The following is a 14,116-nucleotide window of genomic DNA, read 5'->3' on the forward strand; positions in this document are numbered from 1 at the left end:
CCTAAAAGGTATCTTTAAATCCTTAAAACACACTGAAAGGTAATCGTCTATTTCCAGCCATAGATTTTAAGCTTGTTGAAAGCAGTCATCATTTTCAGTCCTGTCTCTAGATGAAAGACAGGCGGCCCTCGTTTTGCACAGTTCTCTGGTAACTAAGATCAATGGAGCCATGTCAGTCAAGGACCTGGTTCAGATGGGCATGAGTTTCAGTTACACAAAATTGTGCAAATCGAGGACTGCCTGAATACAGTTAAGTGCCCAGTATTTGACATATACTAAGTAAAATATTGACGAAGGAATGGATGGATTCTCTAGAGCAGCTTACACACAGACTTGGAGTTGAACAGAATTTTCAAAAAAAAAAATTTACTAAAAATTAAGATAGAAATAAGGAAAATGAGGACAACATAAATCAGTCCCTGAGAGTATTCTCTTGCAAGACTCAACATTGATCCTGGGTTCCTTCTCTTCCTAATCCCACTCCAGTCATTCAGTTACCCAGTCTTGTTAAATTTTTCTTCTAAATATACTTAGAATTTCTTTCTCCCCTCCCCTATTCTCTATCATCATTAACAAAACTCACTCCTTTTTTTCTCTCATTCAGACTATTAGATAAACTAACTGGTCATACTACAACCAAAAGAAATCAGCCAAAATCTTAAATCAATATTTAATAAATATATACTAAAAAACAGTTTTAAAAACTTTTAACATATTTCAATTCTTGAAAGCATTCCAAACAAAGAGACATTGAAATTTGTCCTTACTGAAAAAAGCAAGAGAAGAACTGAGTAAACAGTGAGATCTCAAACAATGTTTATGATTTAACTTTTATTTAGTTTAACTCAAATTCTGGGAAGAAGTTTTTGATGAAGCTACCATATTTATCTGAATAAATTTATACTGCCTACTAGAATGCACTGAAATTGAGAGGGTCTATGATTAACAGCACTTAGATTTGATGGAATATTCAATAGATTCACAGAGGTGACTTATTTAATAAATTTTGCCTTAGGGAAAAAATTATAGAAAAGTTCTTTAAACGAAGGCAGAAAAGACAGAACCTGTGAAAATCTTTGGGTTGAAACATTTAGACATTTTAATACAAAAATATTACAATAATATTTCACCTATGGATACCCAACTGCTCAGCACAGTGTGTTGAATAGGAATTCCTTCCTCCATTGAACGGCTCTTGCACCTATCAAAAATCAATTGGGCATAATTTTGTGGGTCTATTCCGGGGCTCCTTAATCGGTTCTATGTGTCTATCCCTCTGCCAATGCCACACTTTCAATTAATGTAGCTATATAGTAAGTCTCATTGTCTGGTTGAGTGATTCCTCCCACTTCACTCTTCTTTGTCCAAGTTGTTTAAGCTATTTCAGGTCCTGTGCCTTTCCATATAACTTTTAGAAAAAGCCTGCATAGGTCACACAAAGTCTGCTAGGATTTTGATAAAAATTATGTTAAACCGGGCTTCCCTGGTGGCGCAGTGGTTGAGAGTCTGCCTGCCGATGCAGGGGACACGGGTTCGTGCCCCGGTCCGGGAAGATCCCACATGCCGCGGAGCGGCTGGGCCCGTGAGCCATGGCCGCTGAGCCTGCGCGTCCGGAGCCTGTGCTCCGCAACGGGAGAGGCCACAACAGTGAGAGGCCCGCGTACCGCAAAAAAAAAAAAAAAAAAATTATGTTAAACCTATAGAGTAATTTAGGTAAAAAGGTCATCTTTACTATGTTGAGTCTCCCAATTCATGAATATGGTATGCCTCTCCATTTATTCAGGTTCTTTGATTTTTTTTTTCCATTAGCATTTTCAGCGTACAGATCCTGTACAAGTTTGGGAAGGTTTATACCTAAGAGTTTCACTTTCTTTCACTTTCCTTCTTCCTAGCTATTCTTCACATCCCCCATATCTCTTAAAATGTATGAGGTTGGATGATACGATAATTACACAATCATATTCCCTTAAGCAATCACTCTAATGTGCTTCATGTGAACTCTTTGATTTGTAAGTGTTCCAGTAAAATATATAGAATTGTTTGGTACATGTATTTTTAAGATACATATATGGTATTGTGCTACATACCTCATTCTCATTCTGCCCTTCTTCACTCTACCTTATGTTTTTAAAGTCTATTCCGGTCACTAGGTATGTATCCAGTTGATTATTCCTCATGATGCATACTATTCCATAACACATTTCTGTGTATTTTTCTTACCTTTCCCTCAATTACAGACACCCAGACTGCCTCAACTCCCAGCTATTACAACAAACACCGCAATTAATATGCATTTATATGTCCCCAAATGTTCTCTAAAAAATTTTCCAATATATATATATATATAAGCAGTAGAGAATCAGAAAGAAGAAAAAGAGGGAGAGAGAACACATGTTTTTGCTAAGTGTTGTCAAACTGCTTTCCAGAATAGCTGCACCAGTGTAGGCCGATGATTATTAAATATATTCTTAATTTGCATTCGAAATATACAATCCCATTAAAATAACAAATACACTAAATATATTGCATAAGAGTTGCCAAATACAGAGATAATTTAATTTAAACCTACTATGAAGGTTCGTAATAGAAACAAATTAAGCAAATTGGCCTAGATCATCCTAAAGTATTGCCCTGAGACTACAGCTAGAAAGTAAGCATATTAAACCCAGATTTTAAAAAGCATAACATGAACAGAGAATTTATTGTTCCTTCTTAAACCGCAGGACACCTTTGTCCACCCCTCTGACCCCTTTCCTAAATCACACTTTCCAGGGATTTAGTGTCCATCTCTCTCCATATTGTCTTTCCTCACATAAAGAGAAAACCCTCTAAAATGCCGCCCAGACAAGCAATAATAATATTTCACATTTCCAGCAGGTAGGAAGTACAACTATCAAATAGTTACATAATTTTATGGAACAATAATTAGCAACATTTGGACCAAAATAAAAATTATCTTAATGAACAGTACCCTCCAAAGTAGTTCAGTGAAATCTTAGATGAAACTTTTTGCCATATTCTACCAAGCACAAAACCTTTCACATTGCTCTGAAGACTATGCATTTACTTATTTATTCCATGCCGTTGTGAAAGGACCAATTTAAAGTTAGTGGCTCTATCTAAAAACTCACAAATGCATAATCTAAAGAAATGCCAAAGTAAACTGCATACATCCCCGAAAGTGATCCAAATGAATCTAGCAATATCAAAAATGTAAAGCCTTTCACATGTGAAGTTATTCTCATTTGGCAAAGGATGCTAAGAAGATTAAGGCTTTCGTTAAGCCATTGAATAGTTTTCCATGGACTCTGTCACTTTGCACCAAACCTTAGATTTTGGTGTTTATGTTAGTTTCTACTACAGTGAGAGTCAAAATATTACAATTTAATACCATTTAATGAAATTCGAAATTACATCTGATTACCAGCTGGGCAGTAAAAAGAGTTTGCTTTAAAATGTACCAGCTATTATTCACCAAATAATTTCTCTCAATGGCTTGTCTTTACCATTAGAGAGCATGTTTGGCCATAACCCCACACACTTGCAACTTAACTCTTGGAAAGCCCATCAGGAGCAGGTCCGAGGAAGTCTGGATCACCAAGGCCCTTCTCCTTCCTGGCCACTGAGGCACTTCTGATAATGTGCCAGTTGACTTTATGCAATTCCCCACTTACAGAAATTCCATTAGACAATTTTTACCCTGAGATGTTTTGCTGCCACTCAAATGTTAGGGAAAAAAATATACACCACACGTAAAGGAAGAAGGATAGCTACCATCTACTGAGTGCTTATTACATACCAGGCATGATACTAGTTACTTTACTGGAATTACCATGACCAATTCTTATTGATTGCAACCTAGAAGAAGGTACTATTATTATCCCCATCCTACAAGCAAGGAAATGAAAGCCTAGATGCAGGTCTTGAGAGAGTATTCAAACTCAGGTTCTCTAACTCTAGAACCCTGTTCTTAAACTCTTAAGCATACTGCCTATCTGATAACAATAACAAATGTTTTCCCATAAGAAAGACCAATGTTTATTCTACTATAAAGTAGCTTCAGTTTATTCCTACTTATGGTAAAAAAATGAATATGCTTCATAAGTTAACATTCAAGTCAAGTTTACACCCTGAGGAGATGGAGTCAAAGAAATAGTACAAGAGGAAAATATTCTTCAAAGTGCAAGAGTTCAATTATCTTTGTTTATACTAAAGTTAGCCCACTGGCAGAATTACTCTGGCAAAAAAGAAACACAGCATAGCTATCCAACAATTACCTTTTATTTACTGTTATGACTTTCTGGATCTTAAGATGCTGTTTCAAGCCCTTTACCTTCTGCATGAGAGCTATAGCATATATATCCCATTTATTCCTAGATATATTTTATGCTAAAAGCATGAAGATATGCATGGATAATTTCCCATCATGAACAGCTACATTGAGGAATGGCTATAAAATTTAAGTCCTCTATTTGCCTGAAGAAAGAGAGGTATCTTATTTTCCATTATATCTTACCACTTTACCAATTAAATATTATGGACGATTGTTTAATATTTTAATCTTAATCTGCTCTTCCCCCAAGGCTATAGAGGGGAAAAAAAGCTTAACTATTAAGAAAATTCTCACAGTTTTAATAAACTGTACTTTATAATTTACAATGAATTATTATATTATTTAAAATTTCAAATTAGACAATAATGCCACTTATATGAACTGTATTTCTAATTCGTTAAGCGATGACATAATAAAAAGACATTATTAAAATGATTGATAATTATTGATATTGTTTGGTAAACAGAACTTAGTTCATTTTTATTTATATAAAAATGTAAAATGTGCTCTTGGTGTTCTAAGAAGTACCACCAAGACTTCAAATTTGAGTCTTAAGGGACTTAAGCTCATCACAGAACCTTACTTGCTGAGTTATTGACAAAGATTTTATTTTCAATTTTATATAACCATGTTATACCTTTTATAATTAAAATAAGTTTAAAATAAATTTTTCATACATAAACTCATGATTTTGCCCATAATTTCTATTATGCAACTTTATTCTAAATACTTTGTCTCACTACATGCTTTCTCCAGTCCATTCTCAAAGTTTGTTTACAAATTTCATTCAAGTCAATCTTACTTATTTGTGTGTTATTCATTTCTTTATAAAGCCCTTCACTTTAAATTATGCTAAGTATTGAAAATAGGTTTCATTGGATAGAATCATGAGTTATTCTATCAAAATTAATTTTATTTTCATACTTAGATATATGTTATTGAAACAACATCTCTTTGTCTGTTTGACTTACTTCACTCAGTATGACAATCTCTAGGTCCATCCATGTTGCTGCAAATGGCATTATTTTGTTCTCTTTTAAGGCTGAGTAATATCGCATTGTATATTATATTGCTTATATGTGGAATCTAAAAAAAGCCTACAAATGAACTCATCTACAAAACAGAAATAGAGTCACAGATGTAGAAAATAAACTTATGGTTCCCAGGGGTAAGGGGGAGTAGGGATAAACTGGAAGATTGGGATCACATACACACTACTATATATAAAATAGATAACTCATAAGGACCTACTGTATAGCACAGGGAACTCTACTCAATACTCTGTAATGGCCTATATGGGAAAAGAATCCAAAAAGAGTGGATATATGTATATGTATAACTGATTCACTTTGCTGTACAGCAGAAACTAACACAACATTGTAAATCAACTATACCCCAATTAAAAAAAAAAAAGAAAGAAAGAAACATCTCTACTACTTTACAGAGCTGGGCCGTAGGGAGGAGCTGGATGTCGCCTGGCTCTTCCACACCATTACTCTTGTCAGTGATCAACCTCCTCCAATATGTTTATGGCGTAGATTGTGGTGATGGTTTCACAGGTGTATACTTATCTCCAAATTGTTTGTATCAAGTTTTATACAGGAAATACAGCTTTTTGTTTATCAATCATACCTCAACAAAGTGGTTTTAAAAAAAATATTTAAAAATTAGAGCTTCCCTGGTGGCGCAGTGGTTGAGAGTCCGCCTGCCGATGCAGGGGACACGGGTTCGTGCCTCTGTCCGGCAAGATCCCACATGCCGCGAAGCGGCTGGGCCCGTGAGCCATGGCCGCTGAGCTTTCCCATTTGGGCCGCTTTCCCAAATGGGCCGCTTTCCCATTTCCCACCACAGCTATTTAAAACTTCACCACCATACACACACTTCCTATTCCATTTCACACCATCCCCTAGAGCTCCAGCAGGGTTCACTGTCCCTAAGCACATTGCCATAGAGGGTGATCACCCCCAAACTTGGGGTTCAACCAGTAAGGCAGAGGAAAAACAAAAGGTTTTCATGTGGCATATGCCACACAACAACCATAGTGAGACATAAATTAATATCTCACGATAAACTACTACTTATGAGGTAGTACGCAAAATGTGAAAAGACACATTGTTGAGTTTTAAAATAATTTCTTTAATATTTTAATAATGCCAATATTTTATCTTTCTTGTAAAAATAATGTAAATAAATTGATCATTAAATCATAGTATTACCTAGCTTAGATAAAATTTTGTAGGGCCTTAAAATACATTGGACATTTAATAGAGACAAATCACCCTTCATGAAACTAAATATGTTGACTCAAAAATAGCTATTAAAAAAATGATCTATCAAAAGAGCTGGTAAGTGCATCAAGGATATATTTCAACAGAATTTGTTAATGAAATTTATAATCAGTAAAAACATATAATGAAATTATTACTTTTACTGTAATTGTATTCTTCACATTACATAAATTTAGATATATTCAAAGGATCCCTCAATCTTTACCTTTCTACCAGCCTCTTATAAACAGGGAAATACTTTCAATATTAAAACTGCTTACTCTTAGAAATATTAATTCCAAGCCACACACTGACAAAATATATTAGCTGACATCATCAAAAAAAATCCATATTCAGATGTTAAATGCACAAAGCTAATCTGGGGGTGGGGGAAAGCATGAATTTCACTTTTAATATCATGTACATTTTAGATTGCATTATCAACATAATGAAAAAGTTTGTTCCTGGAGTAAAAGGTTTTTAAAAGAATTCATAAATATTACATTACAAAGTGAGTGTCAACCACACATTAGTGACATCACAAGTTTCCCCTGAAGTTTACTGCCACACAATATTTAGAAAAATTTAATATTAATTCAGCTTATTTTCTTTTTTCTATATTTAGTTATAAGAAAAATATTTTAAAGAAAACATATTTTGAATCTTCTAAAAATGCCTGATTAACTTTAATAGCCTATTACTACTTTTGGAAGTAAACACTTCTAAGATAAATGAGCTCTGTTTCAAAAGTAGTTAATAATTAATTGTTTCTTTCTTTCCATAGATTACTAATGTTATCAACATTAACATTTGAAAATATAAAACAGACTCAATTTAAATACTAGGAAAAAAAAGATTATATACCTTGTCTACACTTTATAAAAGGTCACTGTATTTTGCATGAATGTGGGATTTAGGAAATTCATTGTTTCTAAAATATCTAATAGACAATAGGTTGATCAACAAGTACTAAGTTTAGAGAGTAGAATGGTGCTTAGCAGGGGCTGGAGGGCGGAGAAATGACCCTGGTCAAAGAATACAAACTTCTAGTTACAAAATGATTAAGTTCTGGGGATATAATGAACATCACTGTGATTACAGTTAACAGTACTGTAGTATATACTTGAAAGTTGCTGAAAGAGTAGATCTTAAATGTTCTTGCTGCAAAAAAGAACTGGTAATTATGTGACTTGATGGAGGTGTTAGCTAACACCACAGTGGTACCCATGTTGCAACGTAAGAGTATCCAATCAATGGGTTGTACATCTTACATTTACACAATATCAATTATATCTCAATAAAGCTGGGGAAATTTTTAACATAAAAAGATAAAAGGTTTTTTAACCTAAAACAAAAGTATTTCTTTTAAATGCACCCTCAGATCCACGTGACAGTTGCTATTTCCATGCTCATATAATAAATGTAAGGAACCAGAAGATCCCCTCATCTCACCATCTGAGAAGAGCAGAGTATCACACAAGGAAGTGGGAGACACGAGGGCCAGAGAGAATGATGTGAGGATGGTAGTTCCAAGGATTGATGGTGGAGGGTGGGCTAGAAAACACTTGCAAACACAGGAATCTGTGTTCAATTTGAAATTATTTGTGATTTTTAGATTTCACCTTCCTTTATCACCATCATCTCATAAAATTTATTTTATACATACAACTTAGGTTAATGTGTGTACATGTATGTGTATGTCTATGGAGTGGTAATTAAGAAAAAATTTTTCATATGAAATTAATATGATAGAAAAGAGACACAAAAGCAAATGAAAGAAAGCAGGGAAGCAGAGGCAGTAGTAACCATGAGACTGCAGACTGTGGAAATGTGCAGAAAACTTCTGGAGAGCTTGAATTGCCATAGAATATGGAAAGAAATTTGAATTATTTTAGCTAAAACTTTAAGACGTGGCAATATCTGTACCTAGAAGAAAATTTTTAATACATACAGAAACACAACATGGTACATATCTCCTAAGTGTGTATACAGATTCACAAGACATATTCATAAGAGAAAATAAAGAACACGCAAAATAAAGAAGTATTTTTGGAAAGACATTCAGACACCCCAGTAATTAGGAAACTGCACGTTTTGAAAACAAGATACCATTTCACATCTATCGGTTCATCAAATTTTATTTTAAAATTCTATTTTAATTAAAAAATATTTTTAGAATTTTTTTTAAATTCTGACAATAATTTCAGAATTATTGGGAAGTGTTGGGAAGGATGTGGAATAAGGACAAAGCACACCAACTGCTTGCGCGAGTTTAAATAGGTTCAGCTCCTTAGAAGAGTAATTCTGCAAAATATCTGGTCAAGTTGACGAGGTCACAGCCTATAAGCCACAATTTCACTTCTACATATAAACCCTAGAGAAACACATGCCCTCGGAGACATGAACAAGAATGTTTGTTGCAGCACTACAAGTGCAAATACGAGTTGGGAATTATTAAAATGTCCATCACAGGGAGGGTAAATAAATGCCACATATCTATAAAAAGAAATTGTATAAATCAATTCACACAGATGAATAAGAGATAGGGGGACAGATAAATCTCAAAAACATAGCTAGTTGTAACCTCCCACATGTCCTGGCCTTTACTCAATACATAGTTACCTTTTAAGAATCATCCCTTGTGATCCCTCATGTAAAAGTAAGATTAAACTAATATGAAGATGACAAAATGATAAAGACCCTGATGAAATGCCAACTCACCTTCTAGGCAATAAATACACAGTTCTCACATTGAAAAGATTTAACTGAAAATGGGCTTCCCTGGTGGCGCAGTGGTTGAGAATCTGCCTGCTAATACAGGGGACACGGGTTCAAGCCCTGGTCTGGAAGGATCCCACATGCCGCGGAGCAACTGGGCCCGTGAGCCACAACTACTGAGCCTGTGCGTCTGGAGCCTGTGCTCCACGACAAGAGAGGCCGCGATAGTGAGAGGCCCGCGCACCGCAATGAAGAGTGGCCCCCGCTCGCCACAACTAGAGAAAGCCCTCACACAGAAACGAAGACCCAACACAGCAAAAATAAATTAATTAATTAATTTAAAAGAAAAAAAAAGAAATAGAAAAGCCTGATTGTGCCAAAATAATTAAGAGAAAGGTACAACTTTAAAAAAAAAAAAAGACTTAACTGAAAATATATTTAATATAAAATCAAGAAAGAATTGTTCAGCCTACCATAAGCAGGTTATTGTGCTTTCTAGGTAAGATGATCATAGCAATAGGTGATATTATCATAAACTATCATCAGTCAGAATTAAAACAACTGAAAGTTTACTTCCTAAAACTTAAAAAAGAAATATGGCAAAGTAACCCCTTAGTTCTACACTTCAATGTGTTTCCACACTTAGTTCTACGCTTTTCAATTTTTTTGCTTCATGCAAAGCAAGCTTTATTTCCAGCTGAAAAGTGATTTAAGCTCTGGAATTTTCATCTAGAATATATTAAAATTAGTCATTTTCATAATTAATAGCAGCTTGCTGACACAGATTCAAAAGAAAAAATTTTTAACATTTCAGAGATACAGGACAGTTGGATAAAGACCAATTGCACTGGTGGCTGCCATGTGAGATAACACACTAAACCACGCGCTGCTTCAAACCAAGGGGAAAATGCAATCACATTCAGAATACACCACCGACAGAAACATTATAACGTGCTCGTTCCTGGTTACTGGGAGCCGGGGGTGGGAGGGGTACGCCATGAAGCTTGTGGGATCTTGAACCCAGGCCCTCGGCAGTGAAAGTGCTGAGTCCTAACCACTGGACAGCCAGGGACTTCCCTCCTTCCTAGCTTATAAAATCAGTAGACAAATGTTGGCATATCAGAAGCCTGAAGGAGCCAATAAAAGTAAAATAGCTTGAAAATTTGGGCAAGGTACCATCTAAGCACCTGGCGGTGCCGGCACTTAGTAGGTACTCAACAGAGATATTAAATGCATGAAGGGAAGGGAAGGATGAAGGGGGAGAGGGAGCGCAGAACTCTTTCATTTTATTTCAGAACCAGCTTCCCGCTAAGTATCATTCATCCATTCATTCATTTATCCATGTATTCATGCAGTTCAGTTAATTACATTTACGGCGTATCTGTTCTAGGTCTAGAGAAAGAGAAAAGCCAACACGTCTCCTCAACACTGCCAGTCTAAGGCTACCTGTTCTCTTACCCTTGGGCCTTTGATCAGGTAATTCTCAGTGTTAGAAATAACACTGTTCCTTTATCCTTGCACATAATGCTCTTCCAAGGAATAATTTTAAATATTGTTCACCTCTGTAAAGCATAACAAAAGTGAACAAAATAAGATTAATGTACTCCAGGCTTACTATTGTAACATTTATATAAATCTACTCATCTCATACATTAAGCTATTCAAATATTCACTACATCCTTGTGCCTTCGACTATATGTATGTGGATATGTACATACATTTTACACCGGTTTTACAGTAGCTATACACTAGCTATACACTTCACAGTAGGTAATATCTGTTAGTGTAAAGGACAATACTTTAATTACATTCACATTCTCACTCTTAATTTACCTGCTTTTTAAATAAAGATATTTAATTTTGAACACATTCCTATATTTCATTAAAAATAGGAATGTAATTTTTATTAAAGTCCTAAATCTAACATTTCAACCCAAGAGGACAAGCTTACCAATCTTTCAAGTACTTTTAATCAAGAATGAAAATTTAATTAGCCCAGAGAATGAAATCGTCAACAAAAATATTAACTCCTTCTTGTTCTAGATATCGTTCATCACTGAGTCTTTTGTGATAATGCACTTTTTAAATGCCATATAAAAAACTGGAAACTTCCAGAATAAAGACTTAGTATATACCATATATTTTAGAAATATGTGAGCTATTTGAAGATGAGAGAAATAGGAAAAGATCTATCTCTAAGGAAAGATAAAACTTCTTAACCTTATCTTTATAACGTTTAAACAAAAGATAAGCTTCTGTATTCTCCCAAATATTCCTGCAGTTTATTTTTGAAAATTATCCTGAAAATTTTGTACAGTTTTAAATTAAAGAAAACAAAAACTAAGCCCTATTCTCTTATTTAAACAGAGATTTTAAAACTGACAAATTTGAAAGCTGGGTAAGAGTTGCTTTTCTTGACAGTGGTTGACACATTCTCTGTCAACCTCCTTTATTTCTTCATGAGTCATACCAAACTTTAGTGTATAAATAAATAAAACGTTTATAAAAAATATTTGCAAAATGTTTTTTTTCTTCTTTAAAGTATGATATCTATTTTTATTTATTTATTTTTTATACAACAGGTTCTTATTAGTTATCTATTTTATACATATTAGTGTATACATGTCAATCCCAATCTCCCAATTCAACCCACCACCACCACCCCCTACCCCCCTGCAAAAGGTTTTCAAGGCAGGCAATCCCACACTCATAAAGTGGCTGAAGGGAAACAAACTCTTTCGCATTATTGCAGGCTGCCCGCTTTATTCATGAACGTAATCAAGCCCCTGAAAATGAAGAGCAGTTGTTGTCTGCACTGTGACGAAGCCAGCAGTCTCTGTGCAAACAGCACCACTAATTTATGAAGAGCAACAGACACAGGGATACCCGCTTGCTCCTTTCATCTTATCAAAGGCTGTATGCTACGTGAATGACAACCCACAGGACACACTGAACCCCAGGTCGTACTTATGGGTTCTTCCAAAACCATATTTTTGTTTGCCTGTTTTATTTTCAGGAAACCTATAACAAATACCTTAACTGAAAAAAGTAGAATTATCCCAGTAAGGAGGCTGATTCCAGCCCCAGTGATATTACCTTCCAGGGCTAAATTCCAGAGCTGAATGTGGGCTGTACGTGGAATAACCTTATGTCTTCTGGTACCAGCTGCTGGCACTGTCTCCTCTCTTCGGAGCAATCCCAGCCTCCCAGCCTTCATCTTACAGTCGTGTGGGGTCCGCTACACCCACACACCCAAGTGATCATCCCCACCAGTCATATCCAAAGGTTTACTTCAAAAACATGCTCCCAAGGAACCCCATAAGATCTATGAGAGAAGGGACCAGACTACATCCCAGTCCAAAGTCTTTTATAACCCACAATATGGCTAAAAGGACAGGGTAGTACTGCTGAAGTAGGAAATAGAAGTGAAATATTAAAAAATAAAAAGATCAAAATGTAGCACATCTACTTACATGACTTAAGCAGTGAAATGATTTCCTCCATTAAATTGCTCTCAAGAAGACTAAGTTTCCCACTAAAATGTATTAGCTTCTTTCTTCTTAGGAAACACAAAGGCTGATTTGTGTTCAGACATTTTCATTACATAGAAACTAGACAGAGGGCTTTACTTATTGATAAAGTAGCCTGTTCAGTTATGATACAGCAAATGTGATCTCTCAAATGGCTTTTAGCACATATATTTAGCTTGTTTTTATGGAACTAAGCCTAAAGCTACTTATTCTATAATTAAATTAAAAGCAGGTATTCTTCTTGTAAGAGAATTCGTTCCAGTAAAGTTAGTCTTTAGGAAATTTCTTCTAAAGCTGTCTTGCCTTCTCATGATTCTTAAATAAAATTGACAGGTCACAAAGGGAGAACATGACAATTTATTATAACAAATTATATTTAAGAAAGGCCCTTTTTTCACTTTTGTAATTGATACTTAAATACACAGCAAAACTCACCCTATTAAATATAGCAGGTGCAATTTACTAAACAAAAAATAACAAAAGTTATACATAATATTAACTGACACTCCAGTAGAGATAACCTCATGTCCTTATACTACTGATCAGTTGTCGCCAAACTTTTAGCAATATCACCAAAAGTTTTCAGCAGCCTAAACCCATGTTAAAAGTCTAAACATTCCAGGTTTTAGATTTCTCCCAATCTTTTGAATTTAATGTGCTCTATCTTGATCAATTTATCCGACAATATGTGAAAAGGTTTTTAGAGTATACTTGAAGACAGAAGAAAATGTTCAACTACCATTCATTGGGTCCCAAAAGGTAGGTTTGATTTGTCATGATCTTCTTCGGCCATGCCTTCTTACTTGGAGGGATTTAGTTTTGACATTAAAAGATGAGAAATCATAATGAAGCTTCCCTGTTCAAAAATCTTTAATGATTCTCTCAAACTCAAGTTGATGTTTCAAGTCTTCTTTCACGTGAGTCCAACTTGCCTTTTCAAGCATATGGTCCGCAATTCCCATCCACATCTCCCTGTTCTGGTAAGGTTGATTTATTCACTGCCCCCTTTATCTCTAAACTGTATTTTCCATATTGTACACACTATCATTTTCATCAGAAAAAATCATTACATCACTTTCTGTGGGTGGTTAATATCTTCTAGTTCAGTCAGTTCAAGCCACCAAGCTTTGCTTAAAAGGCATATCAATATATTTGCCTCCAACAATTTCACATGAATAAATTCCATAACATAAATAAGGTTGTTTTCTAAGACATCTAAAAATATTACTGGATTAAAACATCTTCAAATCTGACATGTCACAATTTCT

At 35.0% G+C, this 14,116-nt stretch overlaps 1 protein-coding gene across 1 annotated transcript in view; it reads right to left on the minus strand.

Moving 5' to 3' along the window:
- Positions 1-14,116, minus strand: part of GPC5 (glypican 5) — a 639,840-nt gene that overhangs the window by 584,188 nt on the left and 41,536 nt on the right. The gene's annotated exons all lie outside the window — the stretch shown is intronic.

This window comes from Delphinapterus leucas, chromosome 18 (genome assembly GCF_059928025.1).
Source record: "Delphinapterus leucas isolate spDelLeu-1000000601 "Yukka" chromosome 18, BTC_Dleu_Yukka2, whole genome shotgun sequence".
NCBI lineage: Eukaryota > Metazoa > Chordata > Mammalia > Artiodactyla > Monodontidae > Delphinapterus > Delphinapterus leucas.